The sequence below is a fragment of the Orycteropus afer genome, unplaced genomic scaffold (assembly GCF_000298275.1).
Source record: "Orycteropus afer afer isolate SDZICR_OR568_19922 unplaced genomic scaffold, OryAfe1.0 scaffold00432, whole genome shotgun sequence".
NCBI classification, from domain to species: Eukaryota; Metazoa; Chordata; class Mammalia; order Tubulidentata; family Orycteropodidae; genus Orycteropus; species Orycteropus afer.
This window is the reverse complement of record NW_006922019.1, coordinates 805,123-831,726: the sequence shown is the minus strand read 5'-3', so window position 1 is coordinate 831,726 and position 26,604 is coordinate 805,123. Positions and strand designations below refer to the sequence as shown.

The 26,604-nt window shown below is 38.2% G+C and overlaps 1 protein-coding gene across 1 annotated transcript in view; it reads left to right on the top strand.

Moving 5' to 3' along the window:
- Positions 1 to 26,604, top strand: part of SYN2 (synapsin II) — a 289,405-nt gene that overhangs the window by 129,202 nt on the left and 133,599 nt on the right.

Genomic DNA, 26,604 nt, shown 5'->3' with positions numbered 1-26,604 from the left:
CTTCCTTCCGAGGAGTGGCTGATGGGTTTGAACCGCCAGCCATCTGGTGAGCAGTCAAGTGCCTTAGCCACTATGCTACCAGAGGGAGTAGTATAGGGTGTAGAAAATGGGGACAAGATGGTCTAGAGATTGATTGCTATTGCCTGCAGGTGATTTGAGAAGTCCTGGTTTTAGTCTTGCCTTGCTCCAGATGAGCATTGTAATTCTGATTAGTTGCTTCTGGTCCCTAATTTTCTTATCTGTAATGTGAGAGAGTTAGATAATTTAGTAAGTACTAGCTCTGGTGGCATAGTGCCTAGGGCATTTGACTGCTAACCAGAAGGTGGGAAGTTCAAACCTGCCATCCCTCAGAAGGAAGACTGGGCAATCTACTTCCGCAGGGATACCGCCTCAGAAACCCAAGGAGGGGTCACTATGAGTCAGACTGGACTTGATGGCAGTGAGTTTGTTTTTTGTTTGAGGTATCCTTGAAAGGAGCTCTGGTGGTGCAGTGGCTAAGGCATTTGACTACTAAGCAAAAGGTTGGTGGTTTGAACCCACCAGCTGCTTCATGAAAGAAAGATGAGGCAGTCTGCTTCTGTAGAGATTACAGCCTTGGAAACCCTATGGGAGTCAGTCACCATGAGTCAGAATGGACTGACTCAAGCAGTGAGTTTGGTTTGTGCGTTTAGGTACCTCTGAAAGCACTATAGGCTATGAATTAATACCAGAAAATAGACGAATAGCAGTTTAAGAAATGTCTTCCCAAATAACTGACTTGGCCTCCAGGACACACATATCTTTGAATCTAGAAAATTTAATTCTGAACGTTTTTTTTCTCTTTGATAATCCCCTTAGTCCTGAACCCCAAATCCACTGCCATCAAGTCAATTGTGACTCATAGCAACCCTGAAGGACAGAGTAGAACTGCCCCACAGGGTTTCCAAGGTTGTAAATCTTTATGGAAGCAGACTGCCTCATCTTTCTCACATGGAGCAGCTTGTGGGTCGGAGCCGTGACTTTTTGTTATATGAGCACTTTAACCACTGTACCACCAGAGTTCCTCCTCAGTCCTTATGGGTCTGAGCTGCTTAAGAGATCCATAGCCGGAAAAGTTGAGTTCATGTAAATTCTCACTCACTGCCATCAAGTAGATTCTGACTCACAGCCCTCCCATTGCGTTTCCAAGGCTGTAAACCTTTACGGAAGCAGGATATCTTCCATTTCTTCCACGGAACAGCTGGTGGGTTCAAACCACTGAACTTTTGGTTAGCAGCCAAATGCGTTAACCACTACACCATCAGAGTTTCTCATATAAGCTAGAGAAGCCCACAAAGAGAGATGACATAATTCAGTGGAAAGAAGATTGGATTGAGAGTCTGAAAATTCAGTTTAAGTCCTAGATCTGCCAATAACACCTTGGGCTAATGAGTTTACTTCTCTGTTTCTCAGGATTCTCAGCTGTAAAATAAGAGAATTGAACTAATGTTCAAGCTTTACTGATTGAGAGTTACCAATCAAGAAGTGAGGAAATGGAACTAGAAGCCCCAGGACAGGAAGTCATCTGAGATAGCAAGATGTTCCTGGCCAAGAGCCTGAACTGAAACTTTCCTTCCAGTTGTACATTGGCCTAAGTGAAGTCATGGTGCTTTATCTGATTGCTTTACTGCCTGACTAACTAGGAGTGGTTTTCCAGAACTCCCCACAGATATCCCAAATGACAGAGGAAGGTGAACTCATCCAGGAGAGGTGTATCATAGCATTAAAGGGTTTTCCTCAAGCTGAATGATAGATTATATTAAATGCTATATTTAAATATAATGTTTAATATAAATATTTAAAGATTCAGTTTTCCTCAAGCTGAATGATAGATTATATTAAATGCTATATTTAAATATAAATGTTTAATATAAATATTTAAAGACTCATGTAAATTTTACATACTTTAGTATTTAATTCAACTCCATAATATACTTGTGCTTATTTTAATATCAGTATCACTTTTAGGAAAAAGAAAATTCAAAACTTTCCTCCCTTGTCTCTTCCTATCATAAGCTCGATACGTGCCAGAGTGAAGTTTGATAGAATAACAAAAACTAAACTATTTATAATAGTTTATTTCAAAGGAGATGTTGAAGAGGACTTTGATTTAAGTTTATGTTTTTGTATTACTTTAATTTTTTATAAGCATATAAGTGGGTTTTGAATAACACACACTTCTTTTCCCAAAAATCATTGCCGGTACTGCAGGAAGAATCTCTCTACTTATTCTGTGGGGGTAAGTAGTTGTTGACTTCAGTATTAGAATCCTAGGGCTAGGAGAAGATGACAACCTTGTCCTGATGTTCCTCAGAAACCTCAGATATTTTGATGGTTCATAGGCTGAGTGATAGCTTTTAATGTTAGTGTTTCCCAGACTGTTTGCTATAACTTGTTTTGGGAAAATTTGATTATTTCAGCAATGAGAGGCTGACTAGGAGGCCTGATTATTGTAGTTTTTTTGAGAGACAGCATGCTGTAGTAGAAAAGGACTGGGCTTTGGAATGAAAAAAAAAAAAAAAAGCATAACAACTTCAGTACCATTTATGAATTAGGAGGCCTTGGTAAGATAGTCATCTTCTCTAAACTTCAGCGACTTTATTTAGAAACAATCACTATCACCTCTTAGTGTTGTGAAAATTAAGTAAGATAGTATATGTGTAAGTGCCCAGCATAGCACTTGGCACAGAATAAATACTTAATAAATATTCTTTCTTCTTGTTGAGAAGCACTTTATTTCTTTCACAGCTTTCATATTCAAGGTCTATTTTGATCCTTGCAGCTCCAATCGTGCCATCCCTACTTTATAAGGGAGGTTCAGAGATGGAATGTGACTTATGTGAGATCACATCCACCATTAGTGGAAGAGCTAGGACTTGAAACCAAGTTTTGTTTACTTGTCTCAGGCTCTTATTCTACACTTAAGTTTAGGGAATATATATAAATGTATATTTAATTTAAACTAGATTATGGGTATTATTTATGGTAGAAATTTACTTCTGTTAAAATAATGACACTTTAAGACTTGGAAGGAACTTAACAGTGGTCTAGCCTCTGTTTCTTGTCCTTTATTCAACATCTCTGCAGGCTATCTATTGGAATAGAGAGTTCAGCCATCAGATGAATGCAAGTCAGTAAGATGAAGAACAGTTTCCTTGAAAATTTTACTTGGAGGTTGAGAGGCGGTCATAGTATAACAAATTAAGCATCAGGTCTTCTAATAAAAAATATGGATTTGAGTTTCAGAACTATTTTGGCCAAATAAAAAACAATTGCACAGAACAGGTATTAACTATTAATGAAGGGAGATGTCATCATCAACAAATGATTAAGTACTATGCCACCAGAGTTCCCAATTAATTAAATAGTTAAGGCAAATTACTATATGTAAGTCATTATTCTTTTTTGCCAAAGAAAATTCATTTTTTAAAGAAAATTGTTTTTCTCTCAAGTATGATATCTTTAGGAGCTCTGGTAGCATAGTGCCTAAGACAATTGACTACCAGAAGCCTGGCGGTTCAAACCCACCAGCCACTCCTCAGAAGGAAGATGAGGCAATCTATTTCCATAGTGATACTGCCTTGGAAACCCAAGGAGGGGTTGCTATGAGTCGGGTCCGACTGAACGGCACATAACAACAACAACAACATGATATCTTTAACTCTTCCTGTATGCATAAGATCATAATCAAAGGTTTTGTAGTATTTTAACTTAGAGTCAGCCATGAGAAAATAATGAAAAAAAAAACAAAACTTAATCCCTTTACTATTAAGCAGAGCACCAATATGCAAACTTTCTTCCCTATACGTTTAAGCAAGATTTCTAAAGATAATTGCAGTTGAGATCTAACTACTGAAAAAAATGATGTGCTCTACCTTCTTTAAGAGATGATGAAGACAGAGCTGCTATCCAAGAGCTCGTTTGAGTAGAGAACATAGATCTGTAAGTAATTAACCATTCTACATGAGAGAAAGTCTTTCTTGCAAAAAGATATATGAGGAGCACATAGGAAGACATAAATCTGTCTGGAGAGAGCACAGCTGAATGTTTTTTGTTTGCTTTTGTTTTTGTTGTGATTTGAGTGAAAGTTTACAGAGCAAATTCATTTTCCATACAGTGGTTCATACACATTTTGTTTCATGACATTGACTGCAATCCCTATAATGACATTGATTGCAATCCCACTTCTTCTCTGTAGTTACCTCTTCCCTGTGTCCTTCTTTCTTTGCATTCCTGCCCCCTGAGCTATCACTCTATGCAAATACTGTCCTCCTGCTCTCCCAGTGATTAATTGTTCTAAGAAGTGTACCTACCTCTGTAAATATTCACCTTATACGCCTGTCTGTTGTTTGGCTGGAAGCCATGGAGTGAGCTCAGTTCTAGGCCTGAAGGGTGACTAGTCTATCAAGTTCGTAAGCCTGCTCTTTTTTTTTTTTTTTTTTATGATTTTGAGTTTTGTTCCACATTGTTCTTCTACTCTATCCAGGACCTCCTGCACTGATCCCTTTCTGAGTGGTTGATAGTGGTAGCCGGGCACCATGTAGTTCTTCTGGTCTCATGGTCATATAGGCTGAGGTTCACATGGTCTGCTAGTCCCTTGGACTAATTATTTCCGTGCATCTCTGGTTTTCTTCATTCTTATTTGCTCTGGATGAGGAGAGACCAATTTTTGCATCTAGATCGCCACTTGCAAACTTTTAAGACTGTAGTCGCTACTCACCAGAGTAGGATGTAGAACAATGTCTTTGTGTAGTGTGTTATGCTAGATGAGCTTGATGTCCCCCACAGCCATGGTCCCAAGCCCACAAGTCCAATAGCTTGCTCCCTCAGGGTGGTTGGTTGCGGCTAAGAAGTTATCATAACTTTGCCCCCTGTTCTATTTATATGGACATTCTCATAGCACATACAAATAGGTGTGTAGAAATATCTTCTGCCAGCCTGTCATGGGTATATTCCCTTTTGCCTGGACACACTTGATCATTCAACCTGTCTACCTATGTATCTACCCATAGGTTAGTTTGTTATTACTGATAATGCAGTATTGTATATGTGAAAGTTTTAATCTTTCTTGTCTATACCTCTTTGTGTCTTCCTTTTCCTTAGAGTTATTGTGTTGGTCACTCACTTTAGGTATATTGCCTTTTCCTTCACCCAGATCAATACATGTCTCTTACCTATATAGCAATTTTCCCACCCCTCCTATCCCTGTAAACCAACAAAGAAAAGTTTCCTTCCATTTATAAACCTTTCCTTGACTGTTTAAAATAGTGGACTAATAGAATATTTATCCTTCTATGATCGACTTGCACATCTGAATGGTTTTGAAGGATGAATAAAATTTCTCCAGGTAGACGAGGGAGTAGTGGAGGTAGGGCAGGAGATTGAGCAGTCCTGGGAGAACCCATTGCTGTCAAGTCGATTGGACTCACAGCAACCCCTCCTTGGGTTTTCCAGACAGTATCAATATGGAAGTAGATTGTCCAATCTTCCTTGGAGTGGCTGGTGAGTTTGCACCACCAGCCTTCTGGTTAGCAGTCAAATGCCTTAGGCACTGCACCATCAGAGCTCCTAGTCCTGGCATATATGAAAGCACAGAAGTATGAAAGTGCATATTTCAAGTGGGAGATCTTATGGTAGACTTGAGTATATGCTACATGAGTGGGCAGAGGATAAATTAGAAAGGGAGGGTTGGCCTAAGTTAAAAGATCCTTGAAAGCCAAGCATAGCAAAAAGATCAGGTAAAGTGTCTGGCTAGACCTCAATATCCTGAGTCTTTGAGCTCCTGGATTTTAAGGATAGTACTTTAGGCCTTCAGAGTTCTCTGCTAAGTTGGAATCAGAGATCCTTAGCATTGGAAAGGCCCCTGAGAGTTACCAGGGTAATCTAGCAGTTACCAGGTCTTTCTGTGCATTAGAATTCCAGAGATCACATCCAGCATTGAAACCTAGGTTATTTATTTTTTTTTCCAAATTGGTGTTTGCTGTTGCTTTCAATCTCATCTTTTGTTATTCCTCTTCTGAATAGATCTCCTCTTTAAGGTAAAATCTACAAATTTAGGTCCTTAACTTCAGTCAGGCCTATGTTTTCTCCTAGCGAAATCCTAGTTCCTCTGTGAAATCTTCTCATTATATTCCTATGTATTGAGATCTTTCCAAGTTCATCTGAATTCAGAGGACTTATTAGCTATCCCACATACTTAGCATCCCTTGAACACTCTTAATTATTTCATTTCTCAGGTATTATTTCTTCTGTCCTCATCTAGACTGTAGGCTTCTTGGGCTTAAGGACCACAGTTCGAATATCATTATATTCTATATTTGCAATGCTTCAGAATGTTTTACATTGTTGGTACACAATGTTTGTTGATTGACCATCTGGAACATTTCAGAGATGTCTTCTGTCCATGTTAAATTACAGACACAGAAGAAGGGACTATAGGACTAGAGTTTGAAATGACTTTGAAGTTCTTTTAGGTTTCTTCATCAGGACCAAGGAGCCTTCAGAGCTCTGACCATAGCTCTATAACATTTTTCCTTGTTTCCGTTTTCATTATTAATCTCACCAGGGGCCCTCTGTGACACTGCTTCTCCAGAGTCTGTTAACCATCTTGATCAATGCTTCCTCTTCTGTACAGTGTCTTTGACCTGCACTTTATCACTTTCTCCCCTTGGGCCTTTGTGTGCTCATTAGTAAATAAGATCAAAATAATCTTTAAGTTCCTTTCCAGCTTTAATGTTTTATGATGCTATTTGTCTACAGGCTCTGCTGAATGATGGAGAAAATTATGTATCATGTTTCTTTGTCATAGAAGCCAAATTGGTTCATTGAATAAAAACTTCTTAATCTAAGCCCCATACATAGTTGGCATATTAGTTTTGGTGGTCTCTACAAACATAGGTAGGAACTGTGATGTTTGTCACTGTTAGCAGCTACAGCTGAGAAATCCATGCTAGGAAAAGGTGATTGACGTCATTAGGCTCATTTTGACAAGTGTGATATTATTTTCAAAGAACACACAACATCTGAGTTATTTTTATCTCATCTGGGTCAGAGTCTGGGGCTTGTTCCCCTCCCCTGGGAAGGTAGGTAGACAGCTTAATGATGGCTCTGCCTGCCAGGGACATTTGGTATTAATAATGGGCTCAAATGTTTTCCTTTGTTCTGTTGGGAATTTCAACTGTAACAAGGAAACTTAGTAGAAAAATACTTTGATGTGGGGAAAAAACTAAGCACCTTTGCTGAAATCTGGTTGTTAACCTTGACCTTGAACATGTATTCTTTTTCCACATCAATGTGTCTTTTTTTTTTTTTTTTAGTGTCCTACCCCTCTTTGATGATGCTTTAATTATATGCCCTAACTGTTCTAATAGAACCTAACAGAAAGAGCAGAGTAAGATGGCCTGATTTCTGAAGAGCTCCAACATTTTAAAGGTAAGTAAAGGATGACTGAGGAGTCCTGGTGGCACAGTGGTTAAAGTAGTTCAGCTGCTAACCAAAAGGTCAGGGGATGATCCAGAAAAAGTGACTGAAAAAAAGACATCTAGGTAGGTTGAGGGACCAGAAAAGTATAGGGAGGGTCACTGAAACCAAGGCAAGAAAACATTCAAGAAAAAATTGTCTATGCTTGATGTCTTTTTTCTTATCTTCCATTCACTCTTCAACTCAGTATACTGGCTTCTGCACCAGAGCCCGTCAACTGCACCAAAATGGCTCTTTTCAAAGGACAATTACCCCCAGTTGCATAAATTTGGTGGACATTTCTCGGTCTTATTGAATCTGCTTTCTTAGCATTTAGCACAGCTGGCCACTCCCTCCTTTATCCCACTTCAGTGGCTCATTTTTTTTTCTGGTGGCATAGTGCCTGAGGCATTTGACTGCTAACCAGAAGGCTGGCAGTTCAAACCCACCAGCCACTCCTCAGAAGGGAGTTGGGCAATCTACTTCCTTAGTGATACCACCTTGGAAACCCAAGGAGGGGTCGCCATGAGTCAGATCTGACTCGATGGCAGTGTGTTCGATTTGTTTTTGTTTCCCCTCTCTTCCAAATCTCTAAAATTGGGGTTCTTCAGAGTTTAGACCTGAGCCACCTTTGCTTCATTCTATAAGAAATATTTTTAGGTGCTTTCAATCATTGCCATAGGTTTTGAACAATCTTGATCTTACAAGTTACAAATTTTTATCTCCAGTAAAACTTCTTTGAGTTTCAATGATCCAGTTGACATTTCTACATAGATATCTCATATACTTGTTCAAAACAGAGCTCTTGGTTTTTCTCCCTTCAAACCTGTCTCCCCCGCAACAATTCTTTCCATGATAATAAATAGCAACACCATGCACCTAGTCAAAAAAGAATTTTGCAGTTAGCCTTGGCCCCTCCTCCACCATTCTAACACTGTAATGTAACGCCAGTAAAATCTGTTCTACCTCTAGAGTTTATCTCAAAGAACTCTATTTATTTCTGGTCCAGGCCAACATCAGTTTTCACTTCAACTCTTGAAGAAGCCTCCTAACTGGTCTCCTTGCTTCCAGTCTTGCTTTCCTGTAATTCTTTTTCCATACAGCAGGAAAAGAGATCTCCTAAAAATATAAATTCCCTAGGGCATTTATGAGTTAATGTTGAAATTAAGCATTTTCACATTAAAGGACAGATACTTGTTGGCTCCTTCCAAGTCCACAGCAGGGCAGGGTGTGGTTTAGAAGAGAACCCAGGTGTCCTGACAACCAATCCACAACTCTAGAAGGCCATTCTCACTATTGTGATTCCAAATGACATTTTCTCAAAGTTAATTAAATGGAAAACACATGGCTTTTTTGTTTATTCTGTTAGTTATAAGACTTCTGCTATTATATGATGAAATTCATTTGTAATCATAGCTTCTGCTTATGTCTGAGGGCTTGGAGCCTTTGAAGAAAATGATTCTTACTCTCAGTGAAGAAATACCTTCTTTACTAAGAATCAATTCAGAAAACATTTGTCTGTGCTAAACTTTACATAATCAAAGATGAATAAGGTATAACATTTACCAACAAAGATTTATAATCTAGTAAACCATACCAAACATTAACCATAATGTTGTTGTTGTTGTTATGTGCCATCAAGTTGGACCCAACTCATAGCAACTCCTCCTTTGGGAGGTTTCCCAGGCAGTATCTCTGCAGAGGTAGATTGCCCAGTCTTCCTTCCAAGGAGCGGCTGGTGGGTTTGAACCACCAGCCTTCTGGTTAGCAGTCAAGTGCCTTAGGCACTACACCACCAGAGCTCCTTTAACCATAATAGGTATATATAATGAAGGAGATAGTAGAAGATTCAGAAGTGACTGATTTGACCCAGAGTTAGATGGAGTGAGGAAGACTTACCAAAGGAGTTGATATTTGAACTAGATCATAAAGGATGAATATAAGGTTGCTATAAAAGACAGAGGGTATTTTGGAAGGGAAGATGAGCATAGGTGTGAAAATGCATCAGAAAATCATATGAAATATCACCTAAAAGTGCACAGTGACCCCTAGATCCAAGTGAGAAAGGTGGAGTAAGGACCTCTGAAAATCCTCTACATAAAAGCAACAAAAACAGTGGCAAAAATAGTCAGAACCAACTTTTTCAGATCTCTGGATATTAACAAAAGGCCTACAGCAACCCAGGGAGCATTTATTCAAGATAAACAGCTTAGTCACAATAAGAATAGCAAATTTTGTGTCCTTGTAACTTGCCCTATTTCTGTCCCCACTCGTCAGCTCCACTGTAGCCTTGAAAACCAGGAGCCCACAATCACCATTAAAACCAACAGTCACTGGAAGGGGCAGAATAAGGTTGGAGCTCCTTCAAAGCCCCATTGCCAAAAATTGCTGTGGTTTGACCTATCTCATGATTCTCTGGAATACTTCACTTACAACGTTTATCTTTATTAACCAGACTGGAAGCTAGCTCTGTGCCCAAAGCCTTTTTCTTTGGGGCAATTGCTTAATCATGACTGCCTGAGGTGGTAGAAGCTTAAAAGGAAAATCTGAGGAATGAGGTGTTCATAGGAGACTTAGAAAAAGCTCTAACATATTCCTGGGAATCTAGAAGGTCATGCATATGTGCAGGGATATGCCCATACCCAGGAAAGACTTAAGAGGGTCCCAATATCTCACCTCTGGCTGATTTTAGGCTCTGCAGAAGCAAGATGTGTAGCCTAGGGCATAGTTATTAACTGCCTGGCCGAGTGATGAAGGTGTGTCCCAACATGCACATAGACTCCTTGGCAAAGACTGGAAGAGTTATTGATTCCTGGAATTTAAGGAAATCTCTCCAACTGTTAACAGACAACTAAGCTAAACCAGCAGAGACTTCACTGGCCATATATAACAGCAGAGAATACAGACTTTGTAGAACTAGTTCATCAAAGTTAATAAACACACAACAGTAGCAGCAACAACTATAAGCAACCACAATTGAAAAAAGAAAACCAACCCTGAGGAGAGTGGAAATTCTCAGGTAGCATAGTGCCTAATGCACTTGACTGCTAACCAGAAGGCTGGTGGTTCAAACCCACCAGCCACTCCTCAGAACGAAGCCCAGGCAATCTATTTCCGTAGTGATACTGCCTTGGAAACCCAAAGAAGGGTCTCTATGAGTCGGGTCTGACTCAAAAGCAAGTAACAACAACAACAACATAGTTGCCACATTATATTTTAAAAAATGATTTACTTAAAAAAAAAGTTACAAGTCATGTAAAGAATGAAAACAAATGGCCCATATACACAGGAGAGAAGAAAAAAAAAAAGGCAGCCAATAGACAATGCCCCTGAGGAGCCCCAGACGTTGGGCTTAATAAACAAATACTTCAAATATTTTAAATATGTTCAAACACTAAAGGAAACTATGTCTAAGAAACTAAAATAAAGTATGAGAATGGCATCTCCCCAAATCGATGATATATATAAGAGATAAAAATGATAAAAAAGAAATAGAAATTGTTTAGAAGTACAATAACCGAAATGAAAAATTCACAACAGGGTTCAACAGCAGATTTGAGCAGGTAGAAAAAAGAATCAGCAAACTTTAAGATAGGACAATTGGGTTACCCCATCTAGGGAACAGAAAGAAAAACAAATGAAGATACTCAGAGACCTGTGGGGCACTTAATCATGCCATCATACATACAATGGGAGTCCTATAAAGAGGAGAAAGAGAGAAAGAGAAAGAGAAAGAGGTAGAAAGAATATTTGAAGAAATAATGGCAGAAAAATTCCCAAATTTGGTAAAAGACATGAATCTACATATCTGTACAAACTCTAAGCAGGACAAACTCAAAAGAGATCTACACCTAACCACATTATAAACAAACTATCCTAAACCAATCCCAAAGACAGCCAAAGCAAGAGAGAAGTGACTCATTATGTACAAGAGATCTTCAAAAAAGATTAACATAGTATTTGTCATCAAAAATCATGGGCAGTGGAATGGCATTTCAAAGTGATGACAGGAAAACAGTGTCAATTCTATTTTCAGCAACATCATCCTTCAAAAATGAAAGTAAGATATTACCAGATTTAAAACAAAACAAAACTAGTGAATATGTCACTAGCAGACATGATCAACATGAAATACTAAGACTGAAATGAAAGGACACTAGACAGAGACACAAATCCACATGAAGAAATAAAGATCACTGGCAGGAGTAACTACATTGTTGTTGTTGTTATGTGCCATCGAGTTGGACCTGACTCATAGCGACCCCTCCTTGGGTTTCCGAGGCAGTATCACTATGGAAGTAGATTGCCCCATCTTCCTTCTGAGAAGTGGCTGGTGGGTTTGAACTGCCAGCCTTCTGGTTAGCAGTCAAGTGCCTTCATAGGTAAATATAAAAGACAGTATAAATGTATTTTTTGTTTTTTATTCTTTTATTTAATGTTAAACACAACAGCACAAAACAATACTTATCAATCTATTTTGATGTTGTACAATGTGTAAAGATATAATTTGTATAATAATGAAAGCATCAAGAAGAGTGGAGGTACTAGAGCTATATCAGAGCAAAGTTTTTGTGCTACTCGAATTAAGTTGGTACTAAGTCAAATAAGATTGTTATAAGTTCAGATGTTAATTGTAATCCCCTGGGCAACCAAAATACATGAAGCAAAAACTGACAGAGGTGAAGGAAAAGTAGACAATTCAAGAATTATACTCTACTTTCCATCATGGAGAGAACATGTAAATAGAGGATCAGTAAAGAAACAGAACTTGAACAACAATACAAACCCACTAGATCTAACAGTCATCTATAAAACATTTAACCCAGCTGTAGAAGCATACAATTTCTTCTCAAGTGCACATGGAACATTCTCCTGGATAGACATATGTTAGTCCATTAAAAAAAAATCTCAAGTTTTTAAAATATTGAAATCATACAAAACATGTTCTCTGGATATAATAGAATGAAATTAGAAATCAGTAACAAGGAAATTTGAGGTATTCACAAAAATGAGTAAACACACAATCTTAAGCAGCAAATAGGTCAAAACTGAAATCTTAAGAGAAATTAGAAAATATTTTAAGATGTAAAAAAACAAAAACACAGCATACCAAAACTCATCAGATGCAGTGGAATTAGTGCTTAGTTGAAAATTTATAGTTGTAAAATGCCTGTATTACAAAAGAAGAAAGGTATGAAATCAATAACCTAACCTTAAGAAACTAGAAAAACTAGAAAGAGAAGAACAAACTAAACCCAACACAAACAGAAGGAAGAAAATAGAAGTGAGAAATAAATGAAATATAATTTTAAAAAATAGAGAAAATCAATGCCACTGAAAGTTGGTTCTTTGAAAAGATCAGCAGAGTTGACAAATCTTTAGCCAGACTGAGGAAAAAGAATAGAAGACTTAAACTTTACTAAAATGAGCAATGAAAGAGGGCACATTACTATCAACCTTGCAGAAATGAAAAAGGATTATAAAGGAATAATACAAACAATTGCATGCCAACAAATTAAGTAACCTAGATGAAATGAACAATTCCTAGAAAGTCACAGCATGCTGAAAGTGACTCATGAGAAAAAAAAGAAAAAAAGAAAATTTACATACCAAACCTACTGCCATTGAGTTGATTCTAACTCATAGTAACTATCGGACAGAGTGGAACTGCCCCATAGGGTTTTCAAGTCCGTAAATCATTATGGAGGCAGACTGCCACATCTTTCTCCCATGGAGTGGTTTATGGGTTCAGACTGCCAAACTTTTGATTAGAAGCTGAACACTTTAACTACTGTACCACCAGGGCTCCTTGAAAGTCTAAAAAGACCTATAAAAATTAAAGAAGTTGAATTGGTCATAATAATAATAATAAGCTCACACAAAGAAAAACTCAGGACTAGATGGCTTCACTGGTGAATTCTACCACTTATTTTCAAAAATTAGAGAGGAAGGAACCTTTTTCCAAGTCATTCTATGAGATCAGTATTACTCTGATACCAACCAAAGATATCATAAGAAAAGAAAATGAAAGACCTACATACCTTATGAATATAGACACAAAAATACTCAATAAAATGGTAGCAAATTGAATTTTGTACTATATATAAAGGATTATACACCATGACCAAGTAGGATTTATCCCAGAATGCAAGGTTGGTTCAACATACAAAAATCAGTCAATATAATATACCATTTTTATAGAATAAAGGACAAAAAACACATGATCATCTCAATGACACAGGAAAATATATTTAACAAAACCCAATGCCCTTTCATGATAAAAATAATAAAAGAATCACAGGGAACTTCCTCAAACTGAAAGACCCATAATAATAGTGAAAGACAGAATGCTTTCTCCAAAGACCAAGAACAAGACAAGGATGTCCCCTTTCACCAATTATATTCAGCATTGTACTAGAGGTTCTAGCCAAGTCAATAAAAAGAAATAAAAGGCATCCAGCTTGGAAAGAAAGAAGCAAAATTTTATCTATTGCAGATGACATAACCTTGTATATAGAAAATTCTAAGAAATCCACAAAAAACTACTAGACCTAATAAACAACTTCATCAAGATTGCAAAATACAAGATCAATATAAAAATATTAGTTGTATTTCTATTAATAACCCAAAAATGAAATTTAGAGAGCAATCAGATTCATAATAGCATCAAAAATAATAAAGTACTTGAGAATAAATATTTTTAAAGAAGTGTTAGACTTGTACACTGAAAACTACAAAACATCATCAAAAGAAATTAAACAAAATCTAAATAGATGAGAAAACACTCCATGTTCATACATCGGAAGATTTAATATTGTTAAGATTGCAGTACTCTCCAAATTGATCTACATATTGAACTTACTCTATGTCAGAATTCCAGCTGGCTTTCTTTATTTTTAGGAATTGAGAGCTGAATTTAAAATCATATGAAAAATCAAGGTACTCAGAATAGAGAAAAACAACCTTGAAAAAGATCAAAGTGAGGACTTCTGGTAAGATGGAGGAATAGGCAGACATGTGACACAGACCCTCTTCTACAAAGAAAAGAAAAACCAATTGACAGAGATACAGAAGATAATCCTGGAGCCCTGAGCTTTGAAAGGAGTTATACAGAAGTGGATTAGGCACCAAGTGGTGGAAAAACTTGAACAAAAACAGTGAGTACAGAGACAGTCGTAGCTGCAGACTGTCAACTACTCTGACGGGACCAACAGCCTGAATATTTCCAAGTGGTGTTGGGACCTGAGAATTGCCATAAAGATTGGTCCTGGTTGCCAAAGGCTGCAGGTACAACTGCGCTGGTGGCCTATGACTAGGAAAGGAAACAGCAAGGAGGGAGACAACCTGAGCTGTTGACTTTCCGCTGTCTGGAGGGTGCAGCCATTTTGATTGTTTACGTGTGGTAGCTATTTTGGATATTTAAAGTGACCGAGGGTGCAGCCATTTTGAATGTTTACAAGCGGTGGCCATTTCGGATATTTAAAGTGACCAAGCACGCACCCATTTTGAATGTTTATAAGCGGCAGCTATTTTGTATATTTAAAGTGACAGGGGGTGCAGCCATTTTGAATCTTTATAGGTGGCAATCATTTTGGGTTTTAAAGTGATAGCATTCTCATTCGGATTCCAGGGACCTAAGAATAGGCTCTGTTTGCCAAGGTCAGCAGGGATATATGAGAGGCTGACAATAGGAAAGGAGACAGGTGAAGAGTGTGTAAGTGCTGTCAACTAGTGAATAGAGGAGCACAGTACCATGCTTGTGTAGATAACATACAAAGAAAACAAAAATCGTGGGCAAGTCACTCCAACATACAATCACCAATTAAATATAAACATAAAAGTGTCACAATGCCTTGGACACAGCAGAGCATCACAGTTCACACAAAGACGCAAGATAAAGAGGAGAAACAGGGACCAGGATACAGACCCAAAACACATCCCTGAGGAAGAAGCAGCATTGGAACTCCCTGATAAGCAATTCAAAAGATTTATATTTAGGTATCTTCAATGAATTGAGAGACAGATCAAAGAAAACACAGAGAAAACTCTAGAACAATTTTGAAAGACAATACAAGAACAAAATGACAAAATGAATGAAAAATTAGAAATGCTACAAAATCTACACAAAGAAATCCAGAAGATTAATAATAAATTTACAGAAATAGATAAGACATTGAATGGGCAAAAGAGCAGAAATGAATCAGTGGAAGACAGAATTGGTGAGATAGAATACCTGAACACTTCTTTGGAAAGGGATAAATCAGAAAAAAGAGCAAAACAAAATGAAGAAAGCCTAAGGTTCATGTGGGATACCATCAAAAGGAATAACCTCTGTGTAATCAGAATTCCAGAACAGGAAGACACAAATAAAACCACAGAGAAAACTGTCCAAGATTTGTTGGAAGAGAATTTTCCTGTTATGATGAAAGATAAGAATATATCCATTCAGGAGGTCCAACGAATCCCAAACAGGATAGACCCCAAAAGAAAATCACCAAGACATATCATCATCAAACTCACCAAAACCAAAGACAAAGAAAGAATCATGAGAGCAGTATGGGAAAAACAAAAAGTTACCTATAAGGGGCAACCAATAAAACTAAGCTCAGATTTCTCGGCAGAAACCATGCAGGTGAGAGTACAATGGGATGGTATATATAAAACCCTGAAAGAGAAAAATTTCCAACCAAGAATTATGTACCCAGCAAAATCAAATATGATGGTGAAATTAGGACATTTCCAGATAAGCAGAAATTAAGGGAATTTGTTAAAACCAGACAACCCTCACAAGAGATGATAAAGGGAACCCTTTGAACAGAGAAGCAACAACAGCTAATAACAACTGACCATTAACACACATGATGACATAACCCAGAAACCAACCCAGCTATGAAAGTATCCTAAGTAAACAGGGAGCCAGAGACATCCATTGACAAATGAGGACAACTACAAACCAAAAAGAGGGGAGAAACTGTGTCGTTACAGAACTTGTAGATGGTAGGGAAGTCAAGACAGCTACAAGATAGAACGGACTGTTCTAAACTTTGGAAATCACAGGGTAACCTGAAAGAAAAATGATCAACCTTCCCCTTTCAAAAAAGAGGACCAGCATAAATATTCAGCAAATACTAAAACAATAGCAATGAAGGAAGTGATAACACAATTCATAAACAAAACGAGCTCAGTATAGAAAATTATATCAAACAAAGAAATTGACACCACGAAAAAGCACATAACAAAAATAACAGCAACAAATTCATATTTGCCAATAATTATATATCTGTCAAGGGGTTTATCTCTAGGATTTATAGTGGAAGAGTGGGTGACCAAACTATGGTACTTACACATAATGGAATGCTATGTAGCACTAAACAATAATGTAGAGTCTGCAAAGCACTGCATAATATGGATGAACTTGGAGGACATTATGCTGAGTGAAATAAGTCAATCACAGAAGGACAAATATAGTATTAGTTTGTTGTTGTGGAGGGTCAAGTCAAGGTTTAGATATGGAGGGAAACTTTCTTTGTTGGTTGCCAGGAGTGGGAGGGGAGGGGAGGGAACCCTGCAAAAAAAAAAAATGCATTGAGCCATGTCACTTTAGTTTTGTGTATTTCACTATACATAAATTATATTTCAATAAAATGCATTAAAAAAAAGATCAAAGTTAGAGGACTCACCCTTCCCAATTTCAAATCCTCACACAAAGTTTGATGGGAAGTCTACAATAATCAAAATATTTGATACTGACATAAGAAAATAGATATAAAGATCAATAGAATTAGGAGTCCAGAAATAAGCCATTACATCTATGATCAGTTTTGATTTTTGACAAGGGTGCCAGGATGAGTCCATGGACAAAAATAGTGTTTTCAACAAATGGTGCTGGGACAACTGGATAGTTACATGCAGAAGAATAAAGTTGGACTTCTACCTCATGTTATATTCAAATAGTAGCTTAAAATGGCTCAAAGACCTACATGTAACAGCTGATGTTACAAAATTCTTACAAGAAAACACAGGCATAAATCTTTGTGACCTTGATTAGGCAACAATTTATTAGATATGAAAAGCACAAGCAATTTTTAAAAAATAGATAAATTGAGCTTCATTAAGGTGAAAAACTTAATGTGCTTCAAAGGACACTATCAAGGAAAGTGGTAAGACTATCCACAGAAGGGGAAAATATTTTGCAATTCATGTATCTAATCAGGTACAAGACAGAATGTGATCAGAGTATCAAATGATGCAGTTGGTAAGAGCTAAAGATAATGAGAAATCAGTGAATGATTGGATAATCAGGGAAAACTTTCTGGAGGAGAATGTGGGGTTTTATTTGAAACTTGAAGGGTAGGGCAGAATATGGACATGTGAAAATGGTGCAGGAAAGGGCTTTCTGACCAGCGATAGCAATGATTTTGGTTGTGAAATATCAAACCAAAAAAACCAAACAAAGCTCATTGCCATCAGGTTGATTCTAACTCATAGTGACCCCCATTGGGTTTCCAAGGCTGTAAATCTTTACAGAAGTAGACTGCCCCATCTGTCTTACATGGAGCAGCTGGTAGATTTGAACCACTGGCCTTTTGGTTAGCAGCCAAATACCTTAACCTCCACCAGCAGCTAATTTCCCTGCTGTACCTCCAGACCTCTTGGAAGCTTATCATTACCAATTCATTTGCCATTCTTAGATCTATTAACAATGGTAGATGTCATTCATTCATTCACCTATTAAGAATGGTAGATATCATTAGGTATCATTCAGATGGTGGTATTGTTCAGTGTGATTTTCACAGAGATTCAGAAACATCCTGGACACTTCATCTGTTTTCAATTAATGAACAAATAATAGAATCAATGAATGCTGTTTGGATAAATGATGGCAATGATTGTTATTACCCAATTTTGTGCATTGTCCATTAAAAGTTAAAATAAAAAAGTAATAAATCTCATTCTTTATGAACCTCAATCTTAAAGTGATCTTCAGTTCCATTATTCATTCCTTGCTTTTATTCCTCTAAGCCCTATTCCTTTTCCACATTGGGCCCCAAACCATTGTTTTGCTTTATCATTTTAATGCAAAATGTTTGGAATAATGTGTTATAGTCAGATCAATTTCCTTGGCTTTGTTGTTTGTTCTTAGATTCAGTGGTTGAGAGTTGTTCCCTTTGAGAGTTCTTTTTGTTTTGTTTTGTTTTTTTAACATGAGCAAGCAATGGAATTCAAATGCTTTTATGATTAACTTGAGAACATGTAATAAAGACTAGAGTAAGGTGTTTGTGAAAGTTAAACTCAGGAGATGGAGTGAGAGCAAGTTTAGAAACTGGACAATAGCAGTGATCAGCTGAACTACAACAGACAGGATGGGGGAAAGAGTCTGGTAGGAACATTGTCCTGAAAAGTGAATTGCTTCGAGGGAATGGGTGAGATTTCAGATGGCATGTAAAATAAAATGAAGCTGTAAAGAAGAACAAGGAAGCTGTTTATGCACTGATATTGAATAATTTCCAAGACACTTTTAAATTTAAAAAGAGCTAAAGCACAAAGGGCTCTAGTGGGAAAGGTGGACAACATATAAGAACATGTGGGTAATGTAAGCAGAGAGATGGGAATTCTAAGAAACGGTAAGAAAGAAATTCCAGAAATAATTTTCAAAAAACAATCTCATTAGAAATGAAGAATGTCTTTGATGGGCTGTCTCATCAGTAGACTGGACATGGCTGAGGAAAGAATCAGTTAGCTTGAAGATATATCAATAGAAACTTCCCAAACTGCAAAGCAAAGAAAAAAAAAAAGAACAGGATATCCAAGAACTGTGAGATGATTACAAAAAATGTAACATATATACAATAGGAATACCAGAAGGAGAGAAAGAAAGAAAGAAATATCTGAAGCAATAATAGCTGAGAACTTTCCAAAAATGTTCATAGACATGAGACAACAGATCCAAGAAGCTCAGAGACCACAAAACAGGATAAATACCAAAAAATCTAAGCATATCGTATCAAACTTCAGAAAATCAAAGACAAAGAAAAAATCCTAAAAAAAAATCCAGAGAGAAAAAACAGATTACCTATACAGGAACAAAGGTAAGAATCACATCGGATTTCTCTTCAGACATCATGCAAAAAAGGTAAGAGTGGAGTGAAATATTTAAAATACTGAATTTACAATGTGCCAGATACAGTTCTCAAAGTTATATATATATATTAATTTAGTTAATTCTGGCAGCAATCATGTGAGGTTTTTGTTAGGTGTTATTCAAGTTGGCTGTGACTCATAGTGACCCTGTGTAAAAGAACGAAACACAGCCTGGTCCTGCACCATCCTCACAATTGTAGTCACAGTGTTCTCTGAGGTAGGTACTATTTATTATCCTCATTTTATAGAGGCTCAGAGAAGTTAAGTGAATTTCACAAAGTCCACAATTTAGTAACTGGCAGAACAGGAATTCAAATTCAGGCAGCCTGTCCCAGACCATGAACATAATATTGTCTTTTAAGAATGAGAATGAAATATAGTTTACCACGTAGCAGAGAGGAGCCCTGGTAGAGTAGTGCCTAAGGCACTTGACTGCTAACCACAAGGCTGGCGGTTCAAATCCACCGGACACTCCTCGTAAGGAAGGTTGAGCAATATACTTCCATAGTGATACCTCCTCGGAAACCCAAGGAGGGGTTGCTATGAGTCGGGTCCGACTCGAGGGCATATAACAACAGCATAGCAGAGTTTTGCTTAAGGAATGTCAGGAAGAAGAAAAATAATACCAGAAGAAAAGTCTGAGATGTAAGAAGGAAAAGTGATCAAGGGAATTGGTATGCTTTTAGGTAAGTCTAAATAAACATAAATTATGAGTATAAATAATAATCATAATTATGAAATTTAAAAAGACACAAAACGTCAGACAACAACAGCATACAAATCTAAAGAAGGATGATTGAAGTAAAGTATTCTAAGGCCTTGCTTTTCATCATCACATTACCTGGGAGTTTGTTAGAAAGGCAGAGTGCCAGGCCCATCTCAGATATACGGAATTGGAATCTTTATTTTACCACAATCCCTGGGTGATACATATGTACATTAATGATTGAGACCCTCTATTCTAAGGTCCTTGCAATGTTTGGGAAAGGACCTTTGATATCAGTTAATTTCAACCTTTGCTGAAGTCAATAATATAATTTCAAGATTAACCATTAAAAGAAGAGAAATACCATGTATATAACTTCCAAATCAGTAGAGGGGAAAATTTGACTCAGAAAATTAACCCACAAAAAAAGAGAATAAAAGATGTTCAGGGCAATTGAAAAGCAAAACTGAATTCAAGCACAATGGCAATCCCAATGTATGTAAGTGGCCAAAAGTTGACAGTTGAAAATCAGAGATTATAAAATAGAATTAAAAAGTAACCCAAATACGTGCTTCAAGTATACTCAGAGCATAAGAGCATGAAAGTGAAAATATAAAAAAAGATATACTGGGCAAACATTAAACATAAGAATGCTGGGATAGCCATATTCTTATCAGACAAAATATGCTTTATGGCAAGCAAATTTAATTCATTTAGAAGATTTAATAACTGTTGTGGTGGTTGTTAGGTGCTGTCAAGTCAGCTTCGACTCATAGAGACCCCATGTACAACAGAACAAAACACTGCCTGGTCCTGTGCCAGCCTTACAATCCTTGCCGTAACTGAGCCTATCGCTGCAGCCACTGTGTCAATCCATCTCATTGAGAGCCTTCCCCTCTTTCCTTGACTCTCCACTTTACCAAGCATGATATCCTTTTCCACGGAATAGTTCCTTCTGACAACATGACCAAAGTAGGTGAGAAAAACTCTGGTCATTCTCACTTCCAAACACCATCTGGCTGCACTTCTTCCAGGATAGATTAGTTAGTTTTTCTGGCAGTCCATGGTACTTTCAGTGTTCATCGCCAACACCATAACTTAGAAGGATCAACTCTTCTTCAGTCTTCCATATTCATTGTCCAGCTTTCACATCCATATGAGGTGATTCAAAAACCAAGGTTTGGGTTGTTGTTGTTGTTAAGTGCCATCGAGTCATTTCCGACTCATAGTGACCCCATGCACAGCAGAACAAAACACTGCCCGATCCCACGCCAGCCCCACAATCCCTGCTATACTTGAGCCCATCATCGCAGCCACTGTCAATCCATCTCCTTGAAGGCCTCCCCCTCTTTCGTCAACCCTCCACACTACCAAGCATGACATCCTTCTCCAGGGAATGGTCCCTTCTTACAACATGACCAAAATAAGTGAGATGAAGTCTGGCCATTCTTGCTTCTAAGGAGCATTCTGGCTGCACTTCCTCCAGGACAGATCTGTTAGTTCTTTTAGCAGTCCACGGTACTTTCAGCATTCTCCGCCAGCACCACAACTCAAAAGCATCAACTCTTCTTCGGTCTTCCTTATTCATTGTCCAGCTCTCACATGCATACCAGGCGATTGGAAATATCATGGCTTGTGTCAGGCGCACCTTAGTCCTCAATGAGATATCCTTGCTCCTCAGCACTTGAAACAGTTCCTTCGCAGTTGACTTTCCTTCCCAATGCTACACGTCGTCTAATGTCCTGACTGCTGCTTCCGTTGGCATCGATTGTAGAACCAACGTGAATTCCTTGACAACTTCAGTCTTCTCTCCATTTATTGTGATGCTGCTCATTGGCCCAGTTGTGAGGATTTTTGTTTTCTTTATATTGAGATGTAATCCATACTGCAGACTGTATTCGTCAACCTTCATCAGCAGGTGCCTTAAGTCATCCTCACTTTCAGCAAGCAAAGTTGTATTGTCTGCATATCTCAGGTTGTTAATGATTCTTCCTCCAATCCTGATACCACATTTTTCTTCATATAGTCCAGCTTCTCGGATTATTTGCTCAGCATATAGATTGAAGGTTTGGGTTAGGCGCACCTTAGTCTTCAAAGAGACATCTTTGCTCTTTAGCACTTTAAAGGGGTCGTTTGCAGCAGATTTGCCCAGAGCAGTACATCGTCTTAATTTCTTGATTGTTGATACCATGGGTGCTGGTTTTGGATCCAAATAATATGAAATCTTTGACAACCACCACTCATCTGTCAGTCTGTTGTACTGTGGTGGCTTGCATATTGCTGTGAGGCTAGAGGCTATGCCACTGGTATTTCAAATGCCAGCAAGGTCACCCATGGTGGACAGGTTTCAGTGGAGCTTCTAGACTAAGACAGACTCAGAAGAAGGAAGGGGCCATCCACTTCTCAAAGAATTGGCCAGTGAAAACCTTATGAATAACAGTGAAACACTGTCTGATATATTAACAATTCTTAAATAGCCTCAAAATATGTAAAGCAAAATTAGTAGAAGTACAATAAGAAATCAACAAATCCTATATATTTAGTGGGAGATTTCTATATGTCTTTCTCAATTACTTGAAGGTCAAGCATAAAAAAAAAAAAATGTGTTGTGGTTAGGTACCATGGAGTTGATTCTGACTCACAGTGACTCTGTGTACAACAGAATGAAATACTCTTCTTCTGGACCTGTGCCATCCTCAAAATCATTGCTAAAAAAAAATCAATAGTGATATAAAACATTTGAACACAATAAGCAAGCACATATACAAGATAGTCATCTCTGCAGATGCTGCAGCCAGCAATTAGAAAATACACTTCCCACAGCACATGTGAAACGTTTTTCTAAACAAAAGAACTTAAAACAACTCTGACGGAAAAGATGGTGGTGGTATAGATAAATGTTAACTTTTCATTTTAAATCTTTTCTTGATTTTGAGTACGACTAGCACTAAGTAAGCACAATGCATATAATTGCTGTTTCTGAAGCCTTGAGCATAGCTGTGATACTCATCCATTTTTCCATTTGCAGACTCTGCCATGGATTGAGAGGGAACTGCTTGTGTCTTTGACAACATAATTGAATTGTATGAGCATTCTGATTTCAACTGTTCATGAAGTATGAATTAGGAGAATGCCAATTCGTGCATTGGCTGCAGCATTAGAGAAGAGCTTTCTTTGCACTTGTTTACTAGAGGGAAAGGAATAGAGATTATAAAATTCTAGTGCTGAATCCTTGCTTCAGTATTCTTTGACCCCTAGACCTAGACCTCTTTACATATCCAAAAGCTTGGTGAAGTGGTGTATAAGTAGACTTTCCAAATACACCCTACTTCTATCCAACCAGAACTTACTTCTCCCTCCTCTGACTCACTGCAGTCCTTTATTTCTGCACAATGTTTAACACATACTGGATATCCAACAAATGTTTGAATGATGAGATTGTGGAACAAAAGGAAAGAAGGGAAAAGAGAAGAACTATGCGTTTTAAGGAGTCCCTGGGTGATGCAAATGGTTAATGCACTTGGCTGCTAACTTAACTTAAAGGTTGGCAAGTTGATGCCTGGGAAGAAAGGCCTGGCAATCTACTTCCAAAAATCAGGCATTTAAAACCCACTGAAGCTCAGTTCTACTCTGATATGTACGGGGTCCCCCACAAGTCAGAATCCATTTAAAGTCAACTGGGTTTTTTATACTTTTTAAGGTTTTTTTTTGTCCTAGGTAGCCCCAGGAAACAAAAGGAAATCTGTATTTTCAGTGAACAGTCTGGCTTTAGGGAAACTTTGGTGCTTTGTAAAGAAAGAAAAAAAACAGAAACCTCCAGTGAAACAATCCATAATATTCTCAAAGGGTTTTAGCTGCAGAATTCACATGACCTCACTTGATTTTCTTTCTTAAGATTTCAGAACACATTAACTCTTGACGTTATAGGGGAGTATTTTTAGCCTGGCTTTAAGGGGGGCCATGTTCCTAGGCCCAGCTAGCCACTATTTAAAAAAACAAAACCCAAACTCACTGCCATTGAGTCTGTTGTGACCATAGTGACCCTCATTGGGTTTCCAAGGTGGTAAATCTTTACAGAAACAGACTGCCCCATCTTTCTTCCATGGAGCAGATGGTGGGTTCGAACCACCAACCCTTTTCATTACCAGCCAAATGCCTTAACCACTACACCACCAGAGCTCCTTAGTAAATAGTATATATACACTTTGTGGTAGTTAAATTTGTATGTCAACTTGGCTGGGCCTGGTTGAGTGGCTGGGCAGAGGGTGGTAGTTGTTCCCCATGATGAGACTGGCAGTCAACTCCATGGTGGGATCTACCACAAGCAGCTGAGTAGCTGCCTTTGGGATGTGGTCTGCTTCCTGTATATAAGGAGAAGCTTTGGGGATAGTCTCTAGCATATGGCATGCTTGGACCCTGCATGTAGCTGTGTCGTTGTTCAGCAGCCTGCCATGCTCTGCTGACCTTGGAACTTAAAATGGACTTAAATTAATGGCCTGCCGTGTGGTTTGGTAACATCAGGACTGTGCCTTTTTACTTGTCAATCTTGGGCTTGTCAGCCTCAGCAGCCAGCAGCTGTCTGAGTGAAGAAGCGCCTCTAGGCTTCAGTGGGCCGGGAGCTGGAGGTAGAGCTGAAGCCCAAGGCTGAGGGGTTTTCACCCAGCCCCTAGAGCCTGGCACTTTCAACTCGGACTTCTAGCCTCTTGAACTGTAAGAGAATAAACTTCTGTTTGTTAAGGCCATCCCATTTGTGGTGTATTTCTTGTCAGAGCGGCACTAGGTAACCAGAACACACTTGTACAATTCCTGTGATTTCGACACTTGGTAATTGTTTATTATATTAGCTTTCTATTATTGCATAACAAATTACCGCAAATTTAGCAGCTTAAAACAGCACTCATTTATTAGCTCACAGTACTTGTGGGTCAGTTTTCTGATGCAGTAGGTTCTCTGCTTAGGTTATCAGAAGGGCAAAATCAAGGTGTTGATTAGGCTTCAGTTCTCATCTGGAGGCTCTGGGGAAAATTTCTCTTCCATGTTGTTCTTGTTATTAGCAGGCTTCAGTTTCTTGTGGTTGTAGCTCTGAGATCCCTGTTCAGTGCTAGCTGTCATTTTCAATTCCTAGAGGCTGCCTGCATTGCTTGACAAGATAGCCCTCCCAGTCTTCAAGCTAGCAATAGCATATTGGATCCTTCTCGTGCTTCTCTTCTGCCACAGCGGTAAAGAACTCTATTTTTAAAAGGCTCATATAATTTGGTTAGGCCTATCTGGATAACTATTTTATTTTAAGGTCAATAGTGCCATAAAATAGGAGCTCTGGTAGCATAGTGCCTAAGGTACTTGACTGCTAACCAGAAGGCTGGTGGTTCATACCCACCAGCCACTCCTCGGAAGGAAAGTTGGGCAATCCTACTTCTGTAGTGATACCGCCTCAGAAACCCAAGGAGGGTCACTATGAGTCGGTTCGACTCGACAGCACATAACAACAACAACAACAGTGCCATAAAATAAGGAGCCCTGGTGGTGCAATGGCTAAAGCACTTGTCTGTTAACCAAAAGGTCAGCAGTTCAAACCTACCAGCTACTCCATGGAAGGAAGATGTGGCTTCTTTGCTTCTGTAAAGATTAACAGCCTTGGAAACCCTATGGGGCACATCTACTCTGTCTTATAGCGTCGCTATGAGTTGGAATTGACTCAGCAGCAGTGGGTTTGGTTTTTGGTGCTGTATAACAACCTTTTTATTGGAGTAAAAGCCATCATATACAACAACCTCAAGATTAGGGCAAGAAATCTTGGGTCTATCTTAGCATCCTGCCTACCTTGTTTGTATTCATGTTTTATCTCATTTACTAGATGCATAATAACACTTAGAAAATATAGATTGTTATATAATCTGTGACTAGAAACTATATGGTAGAAGCTATGTATGAAGATTACAGTCTCACTGATTTTTTTCACTAACTTTTATTTATTTTGTTGCTATTGTTGTTGTTACAAATATACCCTGCAAAGCATACCCAATTCAACAGTTTGTTCCTCAAGTTGTGCAACCATTCTCCCCTTCCTTTTCTGACTCTTTCCTTCTTCATTACCATAAACTCTCTGCCCCGTGAAGTTCCTCTCTAATCTTTCAAGTTGCTCTTGTCAATTTGATCCCGTGTAGAAAGTTCTTAAAAGTGCATAATGCAAGGCGGGGCAAGATGGTGGACTAGGCGGAAGGATTGCACAGACCCTCTTCAACAAAGAAAAGGGAAACCAATTAACACAGACACAGAAGATA